This window comes from Rutilus rutilus (genome assembly GCF_951802725.1).
Source record: "Rutilus rutilus genome assembly, chromosome: 11".
Taxonomy (NCBI): domain Eukaryota; kingdom Metazoa; phylum Chordata; class Actinopteri; order Cypriniformes; family Leuciscidae; genus Rutilus; species Rutilus rutilus.
The window spans coordinates 9,590,176-9,612,452 of NC_140216.1; the positions used below are offsets into that span (position 1 = coordinate 9,590,176).

Sequence of the window (22,277 nt, forward strand, 5' to 3'; positions counted from 1 at the left end):
ATCCCTACTGGAGACTGATAAAAAAAAAGGTTAAGAGACGTGAAGGACACCGAATGAAGGGGAAAGAGAGAATGAGTGGATTTACATTTCGACCAATGAGGGGGGACAGGAGTAGAAAATGAGGGAGTGTGAAATGACACCAGAGGCAGAGTGAGATTCCTGTCAGAACTCAAAGCTGAACAGACACTCCTGACGGGTTTATCCACGCACCGCTGGGCCTGACTACAGCTCAACCAGCATCAGATCCCGTCCCCACAGACACGCTACACGCAAACACACAGCCAATCCCACAGAAACGTCATCTTGCATCACATATCACATTCAGTCTATATGTGCACTAACACGCTATGACAGACTGGAAGCTTCTTCCTTTCCAAACAGAAGCTCGTAGTCAGGATGGGAAGTGAAATTAGTTCCACAACAGAAGCTAAATTATTTCCACTGTGTTATGGCGCTGAGAGGGAAGACAGCTTTTGGAGGATGAAGATCAAACCTTTGATGAGGAAAAGGTGGGCCTAAATGTTTAATAACGTGACTACTACATTTCTACACTCACTGTGGCAATTTAAGTTAGGGTAGGCATTTTTGGGGGAGGCTAGCAATAGCGAGCCAACTTATATCTCCAAAGCCACGCCTCCTCAAAACAACATGAACTAACACAGCAGAGAGCAAACAAAAGCATTAAACTACCTCATGTCTCAAAGCACATAACGTTACAATAATAATGAACACAAACAACTTAAAGAGCACTGACCTGTACCACCTGATTGCTGCAGATTCATTTTGCCGTTGATAAGTGTTCAAGTCAAGAACCGCTTCCAAAAATGACGTGTATACATATAAATACATGTAGACCACTTAACTTAGTGATTGCTATCAGGATGTAAAGAGATTTTCAACCAGCATAACAAAAAAAAAAAACTGGAACAAATCACCTACCTTGCCTTTAATTTAAATAAAACCTTGGCTTGGAGCAATTAATTGGAAAGACTGCAATTGTTTTTGATTTTTAATTACATAAATATATGCACAGCGTGTTAGTGAACAACTCTGTGATCAGTAGTAAATGCTACTCCATTTCTGAAAGCACTGCGAGTTTGAGTCACTTATAACGTTCATTTGAAAAAGCAAACATCTTCCTAAACTTGTAATATGAAGCATTTATAAACCTGTTGTCTAACAAAAGGCATTTAATAAAAAATTTACACCAAACTCACTTCATAACGTCAGTCGAGTGTTTGAAATAACTTCCTTTTGTGGGCTGAAAAAAGCTGTCTCCAGAATGTCTCCAAAAAAAACGTCTCATCGTCCATTTTTTGTCTCATTGTCGTTTTTTTCTTTTTTTCTCTCCATTCAATGAAAGTCAATGAGGTCAAGTGTTGCTTTTGAAAATATCTCATTTTGTGTTCCGCAGAAGAAAGTCATAGGGGTTTGGAATGACATGAAGGGGAATAAATCTTTTTTTTATTTTGGGGGGGAAATATCCCTCTAAGATGGAAATAAACATGAAGGCATAGACTGTGAAAATCAGTGAACAAAAAGACAACAAAACACTACGTGATCACAACAAAAGAAAACTGGAGGTAAAAACAAATGGCAAACAATTGAGAGGACTTTGAAAAAGAGGAAGTCAAGAGTTGAGTCAGCAAGTGAAAGAGAGATAACAAGTAAATGATCAATGTGTAGAGAAAGAAGAAGAGAAACATAGACACTTAATACATTTCCACGCAGCTGCGTGATGAGGCTGACCTCACGTCAACTGTCTTTACACACAAACACTACTGAAAAAAGGACTGAAAATATTCCAAATTTTTTCCAGTAATCACATCTGACTGAAAATCCTACAGTACAGGCAGAAGAAAACACAAAAGTCTAGAGATGAACCTGTCGAACAGCCATGAATCGGAAACGGTTTTTAGTTTGCGGACTTGCACACAGATTGCATTGCAAACATTTCCCAAAAATGTAATTGTGTGGAAATTTTACGAAGTCTGAGAACTTTAACACAGGCCAGAGATGGGACACGCCGAAGACAGATGCAAATACGAAATATAGGAAGAAAAATATAAATATTGAATTGGGGGGGGGGGGGTTATATATATAGGCAACTGACTATCTTCAGAAAACTTTTGATGGCATTTTCTTTTCCTCTTACCTCTGTGTAAAATAGTGTTTATAAGCACAACGCTGCTTTGTGTATCAAAGAAACCGCTGCTGTTCCATAAGCGCCACCTACTGTCAGAAAGTGAATTTGCAGATTCATTCAGTCCGTCTGCTGTTTTTGTTTTGTGCGGGTGTCTTATGTAACATAATTTCACAAATCTAAAGTCAGACCATTCTGTTTTTGCTTAAAATCTTGTGCTTGTAAAATTATACAATCTAATTCAAAACATAAACAACTGCTCATGCTACATGTGTGTAGGATCATCTTAGTTTGAGATGCCTCCAATTTCAAATGGCTACAGATATTTTTTGTTTAAGGTCAGTGTGGCCCGTTAAAGAGCAAATAAACAACAAATAAATTTGCTTAAAGAAAGAAAAAAAAAAATCGGCAACTGGTCTCAGAATCGGCCATTTTGCTTGTAAAAAAAAGAAAACGGAATCAGCCATGAAAAATCATGATAGGTACATCACTACACAAATCTCTCTTTCATAAGAGGTCTATTACGAGTACATGTGTTTTGAAGTTGGAGGTAATTAAGCTTGACCTAAGAAAGTATGAGTCTTGTGCACAAGCCAATCTAGAAACGTTCAAGTGCAAGTAAACTGCTGTCTTACCCAATCGGGAGGATACAGGTGGATCTTGAGCAGGTAGAATGTTCCGATGTTCAATCGGAGAGAAGGGTCCAGCTGAAAGCACTGTGATGGGGACGAGTAAATCTCTCCTCCTGCTGTCTGAGGGGACGGCTCGTGATTCCCACTCTGTCTGTCCACGTCTGCGTCTGTCTGGCTCCAACTACCCTCACCATTCCCTGCCACATTCAAAGACAAAGAGGTTTACACTTCAGCAATGAGCTCCAAGCAGCTGTTGTGCTATATTACATTATATTGTACTGCTAGACTGTATATTTGATCATGATTGGGACTACTGTTTTGACCAATCAACATCCAGAACTGAAACTGTGTTTTATAAATTAGCTTTTAAATTTTAGAAATATATTAAATATGTAGATATACATTTATATCTATCATTTATTAAAACAAATGTGTTCTGAAATCCTCTTGCAGTGCTACTGTCACTCCTCTTGAATATGTAACCAAGGTAACAAGAGACTAGTTGAGAATGTACTTTAAATAGTTTCAGCCATATGATCCAGTGAGACTTTAGGTTTGGGATTTACTTTACTATCAGACTAAAACCATCCATCGAAAATAAAAAAGATTAACTAAGGATGGATGGATGGATGCTTTATTAATCCTGAAGGTTATTCAAGGCATCCAGCAGCTTATTAAACAAAAAGACACTAGTACACACAATATCAAATACAACAAATATAATTGATAATAACAATCCATATATTTTTTTAAAGAAATTATTACTTTTTCAGCAAGGATGCATTAAATTGATCAAAAGTGACAGTAGAGACGTATATAGTTACAAAAGATTTCTATTTCACATAAATACCGTTGTTTTTTTTTGTTTTTTTTACCTTCTTTTCATAAAAGTATACTGAAAAAAAGTCTCCACAAAAATATTAAGCAGTACAACTGTTCTCGCACTAAATCAGCATATTATAATGATTTCTGAAGGATCATGTGACACTGAAGACTGCAGTAAAGACTGCTCAAAATGTATCTTTGCCATCACTGGAATAAATTACATAAAAAAAAACGTAACAGTCTTACAATTACTGAAGAAGAAAAAAAGTACCGACCCAAACATTGCATAAAATACATTAGATTTATTAAATTACGATACATTTATCTGATTTCATTCCAATAATACAGTCGTTCATCAGTAAGTGTACATTCCTCTAAAGCCATTTTTTTTAGCCATAATATATTTTTTTTCTTAAACTGCCTGACCTCTCTGTCCAGTTTAATGGTTCATTCCAGGACTGAGCGGTATGAGGAAAAGCTGTTTAATCAGAATCACTCTCCGGGTCTCTGAAGCTCCTTGGGGAGACCGCATTCACAAAACAAACATTGGACACTATTTATAGATGCCTGTCGACATGGCAACCACTCTTTGTTTGTTTGAATCAGAAACTATTTCTCCTTTTTTCCCCTCAAATGTTTCGCTTCTTGCTTCAAAGCAGACGCTAAGACTTAAGACGCTCAGTTGTCTCATTTTGCTCTGGTATGTTTCTCCAAAACAAGAGGCAGGGTGGAGGGTATGCTCTGGCAGGACGATACGAGTCCTTTTGTGCGTTTGTGTACAAGCCTGTGCTCTTAAATATTGCTGTGTCAAATCTATTCCGAGTAAACCGCAAGTTAATCTTGTTTAGATGTCATAACCTATGGCAACAAGGGCGGCACATACAGTATTTAAGCATGTAAAGGAGTCACAAGCTGTTTACATCAGTCTAAACCAGATTGGTTGAAATTTTATTTGAAAAACTGCAGGTCAGTTTCACATCTGACTGAAAAAACAACCCGTTGAGTAAAACAAACCCTGGTGCGAGTTTTTTGTACAGTACATTAAGGTCACAGATCTGGCAGAACTGAAAACACAAATCATTTAAATTCATTTTCTCCATAGAGAAATTGATTTTTTACATAAATAACGTAAACCTTTCAAGACTCTGAATGACTTCTCACTCCTATAAAAGCAATGCAACTGACATAAGAGTACCTGTACAATCTCAAACAACTTATGTATTTCAATAATTTGCAATAACCTTCAATTATATTGTGGTTTATATGGCATAATTAGTAGTTCACTCACTCAATGATGTGGTACATGGTTTAGAACTCGTTATTAAAGCTTAATTTGAAATTCCTATGGAGAAAATGGATGGGAAAAATCATTCTTGATAAAGTAGGCAGCCGCTGATGTGCTCTATTGATAAGTTTTTCTCTTTTTGTTGAGATCTTTACTGGAACCTTGAGTTCTGCTGCTACAACACTGAATAAAGGCTAAACGCAAATTTTGTGAATCAGACATGCATACAAACAGGTATACGTAGACACACGATTATACTCACAAATAAACCATCACCCTTCCTTGTCTTAGTCAGCAGCGCTGAGTTTTGCTGACTGTTCAAAAAGGCAGGAAAGAATATTAATGTCTGTCTGATGCCCTGCCCACTGTTAGTCAGACACCTCCCACCTCTTTCTTCATGGGGATTACATACATTACACCACATTACAGGATATCTTGGCTTTATTAAGTTGCTATTCAGAGAACTATTTTAGTTAGTCATAATAATAGTACTAACAGTTAGTCATCTGATACGTCAAAACCTAATCACATCTCAGTTAAAATAAGATATAGGCTTACTGGCACACTGGTAATTAGGAAGTGACTAATATCTATATATACACATCTATATACACATCTATATACACATCTATATATATATATATATGTATATATATATACACACACACACACAAACACACACATGCAATAATAACATTATTACAAATTAACATTCGTTGTTCATAATTATGCAATTGTAATAATGTATTATGAACAAATATGAATTAACAATAAAAAATAGATATATTTATTAAAAAAACTTTAACCTAGATAAATGCTATCTGGGATATCTAAATGCTAACATTAACCTTAAACATTGTAAAAGAAAAAGTTATTTATTATTAGTTCATGATGCCTAATGCTTTAACTAATGTTAATGGGCTGAACCGTATACTTTAAATGTATTAATCTGCTTAACTAGCCAAACTTTACAGATTAAAATAAGACCACTTTTTAATGGCAACCAATTCTTACTATGATATTTAGAATAAGCATAAGCATTGTGACATTGTAATATTACCTTACCGTAACTTTTTCTCTTCTCGTCAATAACAGTTTGTGTTAAAACTGTCAAACTGCATTTCTGCCTCTCTAGTATCTAACACTAAAAAAAAGAAAATCTCCTGCTTTCACAAAGAGCAGTCTCTGTTTCTGTTTCCCAGAATTCAGCAGCTGAGAATGGCTGCAGGCTGCTGTTTCTCTCTCATCTATCTGACCAGTTACAGAAGTGTAATGGGTAAATGGCAGCTGACCACAAACAGTCAAATTTGTATCACTTGTATTTGGTCCTTTATGAAACAAGTCAAGAGATAATATTATTCACATGCTGCTAACAATGCTAAGTGAAATGTCTTGATAGTCGACTGTGTATTTTGTTGGACAAACTAAACCAAAACACAGTCATGGAGTCTTTTTTTTTTTTTTTTTTTTTTTTTTACAAATCCTGTTTTTAATATATAGCCTGTCTGTCTACTAGAATATGTATTTTCATCTGCTGCTGATTGATGCTTAAGTATACAACAGCATAAACTGCACTTCTGTCTCTCACAGCCCAATTCTCATAAATGCTATAGGGTTGTTCCACATTACTCTGAAGTAGGAGAACATAATAACACAAAAAAGACAGACAGACAGGAGCTTTAATCTCCCACTAACAAAATGACCTTCACCACTCATATTTCTACCGCTATGGTGTGTGAGAGAGTGTGTGTTCCAGAGGGCTTTCAGTCTTTAGAAAATTCATAATGTCATAAGTTCATCTGCCCATTCACATTAGCAGCTGTGTTTAGATTACTAAAGAAAAGGTTAAAAATGTCTTAACCTCAACTTTCCCTCTCTTTCACACACACACACACGTTTGTTCCACTATATTAGTGAGGACATCTCAAAGACTTTGATAGGTTTTTATATCAGTATTTTACATTTTCTATGGACTAACCCGACCCCTACCCTTAAACATAAACCTCACAGAAACCTTTGCAGAACACTAGATTTAAATAGAAACATGATTTGGCCAATTTATAAGCCTTTTTAAAGAGGACCTTTTTTGCTTTTTTACATTTTCAACTTTCTTTACTGTGTAATGTTGCTGTTTGAGCAGGAAAAAGGTCTGCAAAGTTACAAAGCACAAAGTCACGCCAAAGGGAGTTATTCTCTATATCAGTGTGCACTATTTATGAACTCCTGAAACAACTCCATTTTAGTCTCGAGTTTTCTTCTGCGAACATACATTAGTACACTACATGCATTAGTGGTGTGTTGAAACTCGCGGTTATGGTAAGGGACGTGACATTTCCGAAACACACTTGAAGCGGTTGACCAATCACAACACACTGGTCCAGTCGGCCAATCAGACCACATTGAGCTTTTCGGAAGGAGGTGCTTCATAGGGACTGGAAGTAAACAGAGCACTACAAACAGACTGCGAAGAGTAAAACATGTGCAGTCTGGCCCAATCGTTGGTGTTCAACAGGTTTCACCATTACTGAGGACATTTTTGAATAGTAAGGACATTTTGGACCTCGCAAGCACAAGGTTTGACACCTGTACACACACACACACACAGTCGGTTTATCACATGTTTGCCTGTGTTCTCACCATAATCAGTTACGATGGATATTCATTTATTCATCACAGCTGTTCATCATTTAGTTCTTCAACATGTGTATTCAAGTTCCTCACCTTCACTCATTCTTTGTCCGGTATTGTTTGTGCATGGCACACTGTTTCGAGTTGTTGGCTTATGTTTAATAAAGACTGTCATTATTTGTACCTTCTTCTTCATCATTGTATTACCGTTACAGGCAGATGATACAACTGCAGCATGCACTTATGATAAACAGAACAATATTGTACGTTGGTGTGGATGCTAACGTTACTGTTATCATTTTTGGTGTAAATCGGCCTTTACTTCTTGCGCCCCCTAGTATTAGTGAAAGTGAAAGTGACACGTGACGGCCAAGTATGGTAACCCATACTTGGAATTTGACCTCTGCATTTAACCCATCCAAGTTAATGCACACACATTAGGAGCAGAGTAGTGAGTAGTTAACACACACACACTGCAAACGTGGATACACACACCCAGAGCAGCGGGCAGCCTTTGTGTGGCGCCCGGGGAGCGATTAGGGGTTAGGTGCCTTGCTCAAGGGCACCTCAGTCATTTCCCACCGGTTCTGGAATCGAACCAGCAACCTTTGGGTTACCAGTCCAACTCCCTAACCACTAGTCCTTGACTGCCCCCAAGTATTAGTATTACCAATTATTATTATTCAGTCTTCAACATCAACAACACAAATATGGGAATTTACTCCCATTTAAAAATTATAGTTGTAATTATTATTTTTGCCATCTTAATTATATGGTTAGTTCAGTTGTATTATTTGCATTTAGCATTGTTGTTGTTTTTTTGTCTCGGATGTCCGCAACCCTATCAGAAAAGAATGTTTGCAAAAATGTTTTCTATGTCATGGCAAGCGCTCGTCGGAAATCACGTCACCAACTCTCATTGAAAATGAAAGACTTCGGGTTTCTGTCGCTACGAATCGCTGTCAATGTGAACGGCCCTTTAGAAACTACTGAATGAAGCTCCTGGCACACACACGCTGGGCTCAGCGGCAGTTACATAACCGTGAACACACACCCCTATCGGTCAGCTCAAAGTTCTTCTGCTCACTGCAGATGGCTGACCTCTGACCTGTCAGCGCGCAGCAGCCAGTCACGCAGCACACTGCTGACATGGATAATGAAAACACACACAAACACTCCACCCAGAACAAGCTCCATGACAATGACTTACTAGTGAACTAACTAGTGAACAAGTCTTGCTTCACAGTAATAACAATGCGGCCCAAAGGGAGTATCTACAATCTAATCATTAAAGGGACAATTAGAAAAAAATTAAGTTCTGTCATCATTTATTCACCCTCATGTGGAACAATTAGATATTATAAATAATATCTAAAATATTAGAAATTAGATATTTTGAAGAATGTGCTAGCCTAGCTGCTGTATTACATAAAATTACTATTAGCGTGTAAATTAATTTGTTTGTGTGAAGTATACCTTTAAGTCCAGACATGAGGCTGAGCCTTTAGTCGCTTTATGACATGAACGTTGATAATCTGGCAGTTTAGTATTTGCTGTTCTGAACTTGCGTAATGTGTGTGTCCATGAAGTGTAAACGCCATGTAGTTTTATTCAAGAGAACTTGGACTTGGTTATTTGTTTGTTGAAGATTTTTTTCCACTCAACAAAAATGGTTGAGAATCTCTAGCTTTTTAAACCGATCCACATTTTGATGGAAACTACAGGTTACAGACTACAGAGGCATCGGTGATGAGGCCAAGACTGCAGATCCAAATGCATTATGAGACAAAGGGATTATGATTGGCTAAACCATCCCCACTGTTATTATTATAAAGCATTTACCCCAGTACGTATAATTAAACAACATATACACTAGTGATAGACTAGTCTATTTTCTTTTCAAAAGCACAACACAGTTATTAATCCTTTCTACTGTAAATTTATAGTGTAATCAAAGTTAATGCACTGAACATGTTTCTACCCTGTTAAATTTGCCCACAACATTTGGGACATTTGACAAAACTGGATACCTTCATTAATCGTAATTTTCTAATTATTTACCATTTTGCACACATTTTCTGAAGTTCAAAAATAATGTATCAAACCAGTCTTAATAACTGATATGGGGGTTAGACAAAAGGAAGCATGTTTCATTCATAATTCTCATATTACGCAGCACATTTGAGCTTCAACAAGAGGATTGTTCTTGTACATCAAGCCGGTTCAGTTGATCTTCTGTTTATGTTAGCTGATTACTGTTTATGTAAATAATAGCCTAAATTCAATCTGTTCATCATATTAAGCGACCGAGTCTCTTCAGAAAATTTGGACTAAACCACTTAATTAATTTGGATTAGTTATACGATCCCTTTATGAACTTTTTGAAGCGCCAAAGTTTGTTGCGTAGCTGTCTATGGAAGGGACAGAAATCTCTCAGATTTCATTAAAAAGATCTTTATTTGTGTTCTGAAGATGAACGAAAGTCTTATGGGTTTGGAACGACATGGGGGTGAGTAATTATTTAAATAATTTGTATTTTTGGGTGAACTAACCCTTTAAGTACAGCCATTTCTTTGTAAACCGAGTAGTATTGCAATTAAAAATTGCTGTAGGCATACACACTTTAAAAATAAAAAAAACACTTTGCCAACATCAACCTCTCCCACATACACACAAGACAGCATGCTCACACACACCAGGCCTCCGCTTCTCTAATTCACTTGCTATGTTGCTGCTGGTTTGTTTCACAACACTGTCACATCCAATGAGATTCTCTCTCTCTGTCCTGGCTTTCCGCCACTAAGTAAGAACGACACAGTAGAGACCCTCTCGCTGTCATTCAGACCAAACCCTCCCCTCCATCAGCATTACTTATCAGCGTCTGGCCACTGTCAGCCCATGCACGGCCCAGTCAAACACACTGAGCTCTTTACTACAGAGTAATTCCATGGGCAAATCCACAGAGGGTATAATGCAGGGATTAGAGCTGCAAGGCATTACAATCCAAAACACACACTTCAAACGCATCTCTATTCACCTGCCTTCACTCACTCTCTCTCTCTCTCTCTGCTCTTTCAATAATTACACATGCTGCCCTAAAAAAAAACATACCAGATGGTAATATTTTGACATATTCCATGACTCTGAATGATTACCATATTCATATACTATAGTATTTACATGGCACACAAAGGTGCTTCAAATAATTATATGCCAATACTATCACACCATCAAGTCCAGTAAATCAAGATGGTTGATTTATGATAGTGCCATCATGTCCAAAACGAAAAACGAATCATGTCAAAATGACAATGGTAAACGGCAAAAAAAAACAACAGACTAGTAGCCTAGTACCATGGTACAGGTCCAAAAACAATGGTGGTCTAAAAAAAGTTCAGTATCATCATGGTAAATGTCAAACAAATCATGGTAACACCATGATAAAACAGTGGTGGCACCATGTCTTTAAAAAACAAGGTAATATCATGGTGCATGTAAAAAAAAAAAAAAAAAAACATGGTAATACCATGGTACATATGTAAAAATACAATGTACTATCATGGCACTTATCTAAAAAACAAGGTAATTTCATGGTGCATGTAAGAACAAGGTAATAGCATGGTACATATATAAAAAACAAGGTAATCCCATTGTACATGAAAAAAAAAAAACCTAGCGATAACATGGTACATCTATAAACAAGGTAAAACCACAGTACATGTCTAAAAACAAGGTAATACAAAGATATATTTAAAAAAAAAACAAGGTACTATCAAGGTGCAAATGTAAAAAGGTACTGGCACTTATCTAAAAAACAAGGTAATACATGGTGCATGTAAAAACAAGGTTATATCATGGCACAGTAAATATAAAAAAATTAAGGAAATTCCCTTAAAAAACAAGGTAATACCATTGTACATGACAAAAAACTAGCAATAACATGGTGCATGTCTAAAAAACAAGGTAATATCATGATGCATTTGTAAAAAATGTAAGGTAATACCATAGTGCATGTCTAAAAAACAAGCTAATACCATGGTACATCTAAAAAACAAGGTAATACTATGGTATGTCAAAAATAATTAATTTTAATTTTAATCCATTTAGACAAAATAGCCTCACTTAATAATGTTGGATAGCTAACAACAATTGATCTGATCGGGAGAATAAAAAAAAAATAGAATTTTAAAAATTTAAAAAAAATGACAAAAGTGAACAACAACATAAAAAAAGTTGCAAGATATATTTAACGTTTCAATACACATTATTTCATGTTATAAAAGTTATATACATCATAAAACGATATTACTTACCTTTCACAATCAGGCTGCCGCTGATGTCCGTTGACTGTGACTGGACCGTTAATATTTGAACCATCGAAGCGCGAACGTATTAGGTTATAACTAAAAATAACCCAACGACGTAAACAAATGACCCAACAAATTTTAAAAATAACCCAACATATTGACCCAATATGCATAAACCATCGGTTGGGTTAGAAAAAATAACCCAACGTTTTTTACTGTGTAGTACAGCACTATAACATGAAAATAATTATAGGACAGAATTTTAATATCAGTGCAAATAATATGGAAAATGCCCCCAAAAAAGGCCTACATATATCATGGAACAGTACATGTTCAGAAATAAAAGTGACATCCTACTTTTTTGTAAGTGCAAGCTGTCTCAATACATCTCTCTTCACTGCCCTCTTTCGCAGAGCATAAAGGATGAACACAAGCATGCGCTTTAAGGAAATGGGGGCCTCCTCACAGAAATCCGTGAAAGCAGCACAAACAGAACTGGAGTGAGAATGAAACAGTCAATCGCGTGACACCCCCGCCGCGCGTGTATGTGCGCACATGCGCTATAGGCCTGGCAGACAGTCAGCGGGGACCTGCCGATTCAATCCAAACCAACACAAGATTTCATGACTCTGACAGCACAACCTTTCAGCCTTCCCATGCTCCCCTACAAACGGTTTGTTAACATTACAGCCTTGGAATGGCCAGATAAAAGGTCGCAAAACCTTTCAGAAAAACTTTTTTTTATGTCACTTTCAATGAAGACTCTTACATAACAGCTCCACAGAAGTTAGCTACCCCTCAGTGAAACAGGAAACGAACGGTTTAGCTACTGCATAGGCCTCCTGAACTGACCCTCAAAATCCTCGTTGACGGTCGGGTGTACGACACATGATATGACTAATTCTGAAAACAAAACCTGTTTTACAAAGCGGAGCTGTTTTTCCAAAGAGCTACCCAGTGACCTGAGTATGCCCGTCATGTGACCCACCTTGTGATTTTTATCAGGAAGAGTATTTAAGACCTGCACGCCTGGGGTGAAAATGCTTGTTTGTTGTAAGATAGTTATTTTTATTTGTCTATATCAGGGTATCTGCAGGTTTTTTAACATAAAATGTACAGCTTTTTATGATCTTTAAACCCATTTAAGAAAGGGGAGTGTTATAATGAAATATGCATCCTGCATAAAAAAAAGGGTTGTTTTTTGCATAGGTCTGACCAAAAACAGCAGAATGAAAATGCAAACTCACTCCCTGAGTCCCTGCCAGTAGGTGGTGCTTATGGAACAGCAGTAATAGCGGTTACCGTTAACACCTGTAAACAAAGCAGCTGTATCTATTAGAATGAGGTGAAGAGTCTGCAGTCATAATTGTCATAATTCATCATTCATCAAGAGTAAATCAAAAAGCAATCGTTTAGCATAAATGCGTGAGGTAGGTTATTCATTGATTGCGAACTGCTCTGAGACCGCGAGCCTGTAGAACACGTGTAACTTTTTACTTTGAAACATGCAGCACTCTCTTTTAATTAAATCACATCCATTTCATTTAATAAAATGTTTAATAATCAATCACAATACACTATATCGTGATTCCTGTTTTACAGTGCCCAAATTTAAGACCTCTTGACCTTCTTTATCAAGAAACTGTGATAAAACATAATTTAAGACTTGACCCGTGGGGACCCTGCTATATGACTATTCTGTAAAACTAGAGACAAAAAGTGTGTGTACAGTGTTTGTGTGTGTACAGCAGACACATCAGGGTCCCTCATTTCTTGTCTCTGCGGGTCTCTGTTTGCGATGACCCTGCTTATGTAATGAAGGATGCAGAGACACACACACACTTACTCTAGAGAGCTTCTTGCTGCTATTATTTAGCCCACACTTGGTCTAAGGATATCTGCTAAGATCTGAAGCCTTCTGGTGTCCGGCCTATTATTATTATTATTCATTACTAAATAAATAAATACTGTAGTTCATAACCTTGTGGGGTTGAAACGATTGTTTTATTTGTTTGAAAGAAATCTCTTATGCTCACCAAGGCTGCATTTATTTGATCATTAAAAAACGTAATATTGTGAAATATTATTACAATAGAAAAAAACTCTTTCTGTTTTAATATACATTTTAAAATGTAATTTATTTATTTGATGGCAAAGCTGAATTTTCAGCACTTTCAGTGTCACGTGACATTGTCGATACAAGATATTGACCAAAAATAACATCATAACATTTATTTCCATCAAGAGGTGGATACATTTTTGGTCAAGATATTGCATTGACAATGCAAGAGTCCAGCACTCTATAAAGTCTCCTCCAGCACATCCCAAAGACTTTCAATGAATTTAAGACTCAATTTCATGTGTGAAAATTATTCTTCATACTCCCTCCCAACCATTCTTTCACAATTTGAGCCTGATGAATCTTGACATTCCTGGAATATGGCCATGATGTGTCTTCCTACATGGTAGTTTAAGAAATGAAAAGCTACACACTCCATCAATTAGGGCTAGAAGAACTGTTTCCAAGCATATAACATGCTAGAAACGTAATAATCACTGCAATAATGATCCTTAAATCCAGACAGAGACTTTTTTATGGCCGGGCAGCCACACAAGAATAAATGAACATGAAGAATAAATGAACATGAAGAATAAATTCACGACTCTGACGTTTTATTGGAAGAAAAAAAAAACATATTTATGACCAATAATATATTTTGTCAATACAATCATCATGCGCAGGTGTGGTAAAAAGTTAATTTTAGGCCTTGTACATAACTCAATGAACTTTAACCTCATGGTAAACTGATATAAGACTCCTGAGAGGTACCATAGATCAGGGGATCCCACAGTTGAAGTTTCACCAATGACCCCACTAGTTTCCACACACCATATCGATTGCAGCTCAGCGTTCAGTCTCCGACCCACGCAATACGCTTACAGATTCAAATACAAGAACACAAGAGGCCTGAAATAGCTCTTCCCTGCATATACTCACCCTATATAAACCGCAGAGTACACACCCATTTCACACACATTACATAAAAGCGTGTAAAGGCATCTTACTCGCACGCACACAAAAACACAAGGTGACACACGCCCACACAAACATACATCTCCTTGACAGTCCATTCTGAAGATGAAAGACTGAAAGTGGGGCAGATGATGACAAGAAGAAATGAAAACGACTGCAGTGGAAGAAATAAAAAGACCCCCTCCTCCTCCTCCTCCTCCCCCCATAAGCATAAATACACCAAAACAGCTTCACTTCATTATACGGTCCCATTCAAATCCGCATCACCAGGGGGAACGGGCCAGTCAGCCCTGCAGAACCACAGAGAAGCACCGGGATAATTGATAAGTAATTGAGGGAAAGATCTGGGGTCTTTTAATTAACCATAAGAGAAGCTCTGCACAATTTTAAGTAATGGTTACCGAGAAGCCCTTAAGAAGAATTCCCAGATTAGACTGCAGTGCTTCATGTCTTTTCAACTGACCTATTTAATGGAAAAACTTCTTATCAGAAACAGAAATACTACCAGTACCATCTGACCCCTAGTGATTAGTTAACATGATTAAACTGCAGTGAGAAAACTAAATAAACCAAGCGAGAGTGGAGAGCTGTCATCTATGGAAACAGAAATTAGTTGACTTTGATACCATACAGATTATTTTAATGTTTGTGTGTAATAACAAGCATACATTATTAGTTATTAATTATAGGGTTTTTTTTCAGCTTTTTGACAATCATAAAATTATTATAAAGCAAAATAAAAATGTACTTTCTTTCTTATATTTCTGCTATCTAAACTACAACGATTATTTATTAATTATTGTTTTTTAGCTTTGACACAATAACAAAATCATTAGAAAACAAAAAAACATGGCGTGTATTATAAATAATAAAATGATAATTATTATTCATTATTTTGATCCCATCATATTTATGCAGTCGTTTTGTAAGGAGTCCCTTTTAGCGAGGGAACGCAAAACATTTTCGAGAAAACGCAATAGAATTCACCCCAAAAAAATTATATCGCCATGTCCCTTTAGGGGCTCTGTAGATTCTTGTTATTGTTGATTTTAAATGATATTTATGCAAAATAGTTTTTCAGTCAAAACTGTTCCAAATGCCTTAACAGTTGCCCAAAACACTAATTGTTTTAATGCTCCACATTGCTCATATGAGAAGGAAGGGCTATGAAACGTAAACAGGAATAATTATGCAAAAACATATGCTACTTTAACACTGTTGTTTCCTATTGAATGGACATTGATGTTGAGTGCTATTCTTTGGATAACTACGGATAAATATATAGATTGATGATGTTTATTGAGGATAGCTATCTTAAGTTATGTGTGCCTTGCCATGAAATGCGGTTCTTCTGAAAAACAGTGAGACTGAATGGGTTTTTTTACCACACCAATCAGAAAAAAAATGAATACAGAATGCTTACTGTAGGGCTGATTTATCCTCTGAGATTTGGGAAATTGGAGTAACTATGGAAAGTTGGTGTAACAATGTGTAATTCCTTTACAATGTATTACAAAATCTGCCCTCAGGCTTAAGAGATTAAACACCACCACTGACGACAACAACAACAGCAAGTACACTGCTTTCTAAGCTAGAACAGGCAGGATTGTGAAATATTACTATTGATGGAACGATCACGAGCTACACTTGGCAAACAAGACTGAGAATTCAATGAAACCTGCTAATCTAGCAAAATCTGAGCAGTAAGAGCGAAGTCTACGGCACATCATCTGCCAACATTTTTCACAGAGGAAACTATTTGGAAACTGTTACGTTCCCTTGTCTTTGGACTTGAAAGTTTGAAGGCTCGCCGGAGAATGGGAAAGAATGTCTTTGTGCTCAAAGTAGACTATCCTTGAAATTGCGAGTCTACCATATAATGTTTCTCTAAGGGTGGGTTCCTGTCAGAGAATTTTCCACAAAAAAAAAAAAAAAAACACTGCCTCCTCTCTGAAGTTGTTCAAAGCCCAAAAAATACAGTGCTATTCTGTGTTCCACAACACACCCCATTACCCCGCTGTCTCTCTGTCACCGGCTGAGAGAAAACGCCAAAGCTCGGCTTGTGTTCTAACGTTGAGGTAACTAGTATGAATGTGTTGCTGAGAACACAGGCGACATGAATCAAATCATTTCCCCAACAGGAAAAAGAAGAAGCCTCCAGCCCCTTTCTGGTATGCCTTTCCTGATGTAATCTCCAGAACAACACAAGCACGCTCAGCGAGATGGCCTTCTTCCCAACAATGACCCCGGCCACAGCGAACACGGACATCTGTTTATTAAGTTCATGGACACTCAAGGTCACACCATCTCAGTCAGCGTCAATTAGAAATCCTTGTAAGCTAGTCTCTGGGAGCTTGTTATGCATTACGTACAGACCTTTACTTGAATCACAATTGCGATGAACGTGGGAACGTGCCAGACCGGCTTGGTTTAGTAGCATTTACCATGATATGCATGGCTGGTGCTACACTCAGTCATACCAGACCATCTCCATGCATTTATCAATTGCACACGCTGAAGGTTGAACTGTGTAACTGGCTAGTAATGCGCCAAAATTTCAGCAAAAGAAAATATTTAGCTGAAGATGAATTTTCAGTTTTCCTGCAGTGATGTTTAATTAGCGCTTCTCCAATGGTGCATTTTGACGAGGTGTCAGTGTCTATTTCGTGCAACAATATAGATAAGCTACAACAGGTTAACATGTCAGCTTTGTGGATGCAAGGGCTGGGTATGTTGAAAGAAACAGTACAACTGATGTGTATCATGTCTCATGTAATTGTTCCATCAGTGTTTCATAAAACGTCAATAAAACAGCTTGTAAACAATATGCTACACACGTTACCTCAGGAAAGCCATTCAATGACCATAAACATGTTAGTTAGCTAGAAAAAAGAGAGGTGCATTTTGCTAAATATGTGCACTATATAACAAACTTTATTTTTCAGTTTCATGAAAATAAAAACATTTCAGTGCATCACTAGTGCTGGCATGTAATGTTACATTAACTAAGTGGATCCAGGACTTTTTAAAATAATTTATTTCAGTAAGTTTATTTTATTTAAAGTAATAAAAGTTTTTAGTTTTATGGTTTTAGTTCTAGCTAACTATAATAACCCTGGTGCTGATTCCTTGCAGGCTTTGAACATGCCCCTATGGAAGCTTGTTTCCGCCACAGAATAAAAAATAAAAAAGGTAATTGCAACTTTTTATCTCACAAATCTGACTTTAGAATTGCGTGATATAAAGTCGCAATTGTGTATTATAAAGTCAGAATTGCATGATATAAACTCGCAATTCTGAAGAAAAAAAACTTTTTTTTAACTTAGAATTGGACTTCTTACTCTCAATTACGAGTTTATATCTCACAATTCTGAGAAAAGAATTCAGAATTGCGAGATATAAAGTCGCAATTGCGTGTTATAAAGTCAGAATTGTGAGATATAAATTATCTTTTAAAATGTTTTATTCTGTGGTGGAAACAAGCTTCAATATGTCCTAACCACAACTGAAGAAGAGAGATTTATCAAGTTATCTATTATTAGATGGTTAGATCTGTTATTAGATGGTCTTTTCTCATGAAATGGATATCTGTCTGCATTCAGCCAGATGAAGAAGAGAACTCGCCCTGTGCCCTTCCCTTGCGCCTGCTCTCCTTCTCACCTCCAACTGTGAAGGGTAAATAAATAGCAATTCCAGACGTGACATGAAATGTTTAACAGAACCAGTGCCAAGGCTGTAGTATCTATTTTGCATACCACACCTCTCTCCCTAAAAAAACAACCCTTCAGACACAAACAAAAAGCTCTCAAAACTGATCAGTCATTCGTTTTGGTGTGGATAAGATGTGTTTTGTTTCATGTATGGGAAAATTCTCTTTTACCGTTCCAGCTAAACCATTGACTTTATTTACTACGCTCAATATGGATTTCTTAAAATGCATGCTGGGACGAGCAGACCTCTTTAAACCTGCATTAAGAATCAAGTGAGGATCTGCAGATGTCACAGACAGCTAACATTTCAGGAACAAGACCCATCGACAGCAGAACATCCTCATGCCGTGTACTACAGTGACCCCTTTTCCATGTGCTTTCTGAGATGGCGGTTTTGGTTGGGTAACCATCACAAGAGGAGTACAGTAAACAAACAGATATCTGGACTTCCCGTGCAGTAGCTTATGGTAAAAATTCTCAGTCACTGCTGACACCTGGGATACCGCTTTACACGGTGGCCTTCAGATTAACCTCATTCATCTGTGTCAGGACTCATCAGTCCACTGCCTGCTGCTCATTCAACCTGCAAACCTCCCCATCCCAAAGCTGCTTCAGCACGCTGACAGCTGTTGACTCTGTGCAAGAGACGGCCTATTTAGCAAGAACCTTCACATTTATCATTAACAGGCTTTTTAGCTAAGATATAAGCCACTAGATTTTCTCATAAACATACATTTTGTATGCAAAATTGCGAAAGTTGCTAAGGTGTTATGATTGCTAGCTATTGCTTACTGTCAAAAGAGCCCACCCTCAAGTTTCAATTATATTTTGGTCTCTATATATGGTTTGTGTCCCCCCCTTCTAGTGATTTTTAGGGATGTACGCCATATCAGTCGAGATTAGAGATATTTTAATTCATACATATGCATATTGGATATTCATCGGCCAGAATTGGATATTAAATTGTTCATGCTCATTTCCTCTATTTTACATTTAGATTACTTTTGCAGTCATCTTATGCTCACTTAAAATTAATCTTTAAAAACACGAATAATTTAAAGTTAAAGGGATGGTTCGGAGTAAAATCAACCTAGGGTCCTTTGCACCATGACCTCGAGCCAAACACCCCCCCAGAAGCCTTTTTTCCCTTGGTCGAACATTATTAAAGTTAGAGCTTATTTAGAGATATCAGCCGAATGGCTTAGTGCAGGCGCTAATGGATCCAAGGATGTATCTCGTAAATTACCCCACTAATAATGCCCAGAATGGTACCAAACTTCTACAGTAGTACAAATAGTTTCTGTAGGGTACTCATAAAACGAGGCATTGGAAAGTTTGTAAGTACATCAGGAGTTTATTCAAATAACACTACGCCTGATGGCTTATGCTACCGCTAACCCGGACGCCGAAGTCACTTCCGTTATTTGGGAAAAGCACGTAAAAGTCCCGGCAGAAAGCGATGCATAAGGATGTAGTGTAATGACAAATTATTATTTTTTCCGAAGTGTTGACAACTTAGTGTTAACTAATAATTGTTGCAAACTGGTACTAGCAACAAAATATTAGTGCATTCCTGGAAATGGGCGTCGTTACACTACATCCTTATGCATCGCTTTCTGCCAGGACTTTTACAGGCACAGAAGTGACCTTGACATCCGGGTTAGCGGTAGCATAAGCCATCAGGCAAGTGTTTTATTTAAATAAACTCCTGATGTACTTACAAACCTACAGACAGGAACTTATTTGTACTACTGTAGAAATTTGGTACCATTCTGGGCATTATTAGTGGGGTAATTTACGGGATACATCCTTGGATCCATTAGCGCATGCACTAAGCCATTCGGCTGATATCTCTAAATAAGCTCTAACTTTCGTAATGTTCGACGAAGGGAAAAAAGGCTTCTGGGGGGGTGTTTGGCTCGAGGTCATGGTGCAAAGGACCCTAGGCTGATTTTACTCCGAACCATCCCTTTAAATGGAAACTTCAGAAAATTTGAATTTCAGCATATGCAACATTTAATATTATATATTAAGATTTATATTATAAAATAAAGTATATATATTTAATATTATAACATAAATATAATATTTATAATGACAAAAAAACAAGTTAGTAAATAAATATCCATTTTTCATTCAGTATACATTATAATGTTGCAAAGCCTAAATTGTAGCATTTAACAATTTTATTTAACAAATAACTTTTTCATTTATTTAGACAAGATATTAAAGAATTTTAATATCAGTGCAACACTATTGTTTTCCTGTTTTGCTCACTCAGAAAATGAATAACACACCTCTCATCAATAAACCACATGATTTGAGGATAGCTAAAGTTTAGTTACTTAATATTCAAAAAAATCACCACTAAAAACATTAGCCAATGGAAAACAGACAGATTATCCTTTTATGATACAGCTAACAGTCATTAAATAATACTTATGAGATCTGTGATCTCCTCCAAATGATTTGAGAGCTGTATAATGTTAATGAACACACTCAATTGTTCTCAGTGTGCCCACGTTGAGAATTTATGTTTTAAGTACCTCTGGCTGACTCAGACACACATTGTTGGAGGGATTGATGGAAAAAGAAGAAGAAAAAACAGAGCGGTAGAGATGCGAGAGGGAGGAATGCTTTTCTGGCTGACTCCTCTGAGAGTCTCTCTGGAAAGACTTTACGGGATTTAAAAAAGGGGAGCGTCTCTCCCTCCAAAGTTGGCGCGTCTCCACCGCTCCAGTGACATCATTTAAGAGGGGAAATGGGACGGAACTGGGATGGCCGTTTGCTTGTTTTATCTCAGCATGCAGTATTTTGCTTTGCGTCTGCCTGGTTTTTCTCTGGTGCGTCTCCCCTTTGTCGAAACCACACTTTGTCTATTCGAGGCCAACGTTAACTTCAGGAAATTCCTTCAACGTACTGTAACTGCACTAAGTACAGCTTGTAGTGAAGTCCCTGCACCCTGCCCAAAAACTCTGCATTCTTTCCACAAAATTCACCAAGGTGAGTAGTTGCTAGGGACTTCACGTCACCTGAATAATACAGCATGCATATTAAGGAAATACTCTATCATGCCAAACATAACAGTGGTAAGGGTGGATTTCGGTATTCCACGGATTGTTTGTATCCATGCAGTTTTCCTGTTATTGAATTCCTCTCTCGGTGCATATCCTCCTTTGTGCTGGAAGTATTCAATCCTGATACCCGCTGTGAGACCCATGATGCTTGGCAGGTCCCACTACGTCCCTCTCACCTGGTAAGGTGGAGACATCTTCCGGTATATTCCCACTTCTGTGGGCCAATCCTTTGTGACAGTTGCGATAGTCCTTTCTTCCCTATTGTGACGTATATCTGAGTGCAATGGCTTCTCGAACAAGAAAAAATGTAGGGCGGGACTTGATTTTGTCCATCAGGAACTGATTGGATGGTTGTGGTTTGCAATTGCTGTGATCTCGTGTGTGTGGCCGGTTGCCCCGTCATCGCGCCGGTAAACGCATCGTCAGAGAAGAGATGTCGTTGCAAGTGGGAGGACTTATATTGGTTAACCCTTTAAAACCGGAGCCAACCAAGCTGTAATCATATCACAGTAACTCTTCAACCGTTTGCACTATCAAAATAATTCAAATAGTTCCTGAAAGTAGACATCATGCGCTTTTCGCAGTTTAGAGTGTTTTGGATTGCATAAAATAATAAGAGAAACGAACAAATACATG

The 22,277-nt window shown here is 37.4% G+C and overlaps 1 protein-coding gene across 1 annotated transcript in view; it reads right to left on the minus strand.

The window, feature by feature from the left end:
- atxn1a (ataxin 1a) overlaps positions 1-22,277 on the minus strand; it is a 99,156-nt gene that overhangs the window by 67,692 nt on the left and 9,187 nt on the right. The window contains exon 2 of the mRNA XM_084423279.1: positions 2,779-2,972. The gene's annotated coding sequence lies outside the window, so the exon portion shown is untranslated. The remainder of the gene's footprint in view (positions 1-2,778; positions 2,973-22,277) is intronic.